This window comes from Dendroctonus ponderosae, unplaced genomic scaffold (assembly GCF_020466585.1).
Source record: "Dendroctonus ponderosae isolate FM_Combo_2020 unplaced genomic scaffold, Dpon_F_20191213v2 Dpon_F_20191213_11, whole genome shotgun sequence".
In the NCBI taxonomy this organism is placed as follows: Eukaryota; Metazoa; Arthropoda; class Insecta; order Coleoptera; family Curculionidae; genus Dendroctonus; species Dendroctonus ponderosae.
Genome location: NW_026017213.1, coordinates 5,579,869 through 5,581,589, shown reverse-complemented (window position 1 = coordinate 5,581,589; position 1,721 = coordinate 5,579,869). Strand labels below are relative to the sequence as shown.

The following is a 1,721-nucleotide window of genomic DNA, read 5'->3' as shown; positions in this document are numbered from 1 at the left end:
CTTTAAGCCTTGGCATGCATTTTCTTGCTCGGCAAAAAATGCATGCCAAGGCTTAAAGTAGCAACAACGCTACACATAGAAACTGATGATGGTGGAAAACACCGAAACGTATTTTAATTGATAAATAGACAATAAATGACTGAATCCCAGGAATTGATTTTGATTTGGAACTATAATTAAAATGGTTTTGGACTGGGCATAAGCAAGACTTTTCGATGGAAAGTTTGGCTGTCACCGAAAAATAAAATGCGAAAATCGAGCAAATTCTTCAGAAGATTTTCCAGTGAAAAGCCAACCAGTGCGTTTTTTCCAAAATTCTCCTATGGGCAAATTATGTGACAAACTGAGCAGGTTTGTTTCGGAAAAAATCCACTGTTGAGCCGGCGAGGAACGAAAGAAGAGTTTGTACAGGCTCTTATGAGGGCTGAATCTTCAAAATCCAAAAACGTTCAGAGATCGCTTATTGGTCACTTTAGAGAAAAAGTTAATACCATATTTTTTATGTGTCTTGACTTCTTCTACCCCGACTCCTACTCGGAATTTTTTGATCTTTTTTGGTTTTGGAGTTATTGCGGATTTTTGGAAACCATTCAATAGAAACCAATTTTTTTTAATTTTCTCAAAAATCGTTCATTGTCGCGATTTGATCAAATTGCTTCTGGTGAATGCTTCGGTCTGCCGCAAAAAAAGTGTGGAAACCGACCGAATTCTAAGGGCCTGGAATCGGCTAAATTGGTATAAGCTGGGATAAAAAATCGCCAAAAATTCACCGATTCCCCAACCAATCCAGCACTTGCACTGATCGATATATCATGAATGAAGCTTTGAAACATTATAAAATATATTGACAAAGGTGGATCTTAGGGTTTTAAAAAATCCGCTCAAAGTTGGAAAATGGATTTCGGCATGTATTGTAATGAGGCTTACAATCAATAACGACTGAACACTGCAAAATTTCAATTTGCCAATTCGGGCTAGTAAGGATGAAGATTTCAGTTAAAAACTGGAAAATTTGTTCCATAGTCCAACACTTGGTTGGTTTTTCAGAAGCCTTTGAACTGGAAGGTGAAACTCATGAGTCCTACTAAATGGCAGCGCAGCTAAACAAAAATTGAAACTTCCAAACCATTGGAAGTAGCAACTTGAACATTTTTCGCAGCAACTCGAAAGGTTTGCTGTGCAAGCGGAGGAAATTGTGTTAAAATCCGGGCGTCGACTGATTTTTCACAAAAAGGTGAACCTGAACATGAAATTTCAGAGTGTAGTAGATTGCAAGGAAAATCCCTGGTTGGGAAAAAAATCGCCAAAAATTATCTGATCATTCAATCCATCCTCCATTCACACTGCTCAATAGAGCATTAATGAGGCTTCGAACCAATACAAAGCTTGCAACAAAATCTGATCTAATGACTTTGAGGCATCCACTCAAACTGCGAAAATAAATCGCCGCTGTTCCTAAGCTTCGTAGATCCAACAGCGGCCAAACACTCTGTATAGAATGCAGTAAAATGAAGATAATCAATCGACTAAACTGCAGATTGAAACCAACTAAATGAAACTGACGCAACTAAATAAAAATTGCAATTTTATCCAAAAATCAATTGGCCTAGAATGTTCGGCTCATAAATATGATGGTTAACAGCATATCGGGACATGCCGATTTTAATTTCCATTTTAAATTTATCGCCATTGATTCTCTGTGAAGCCGTAAAGAGTTTTAC

The 1,721-nt window shown here is 37.5% G+C and overlaps 1 protein-coding gene across 7 annotated transcripts in view; it reads left to right on the top strand.

Annotated features, from left to right (window-relative positions):
• Positions 1 to 1,721, top strand: part of LOC109537565 (LDL receptor repeat-containing protein egg-1) — a 103,404-nt gene that overhangs the window by 91,159 nt on the left and 10,524 nt on the right. The gene's annotated exons all lie outside the window — the stretch shown is intronic.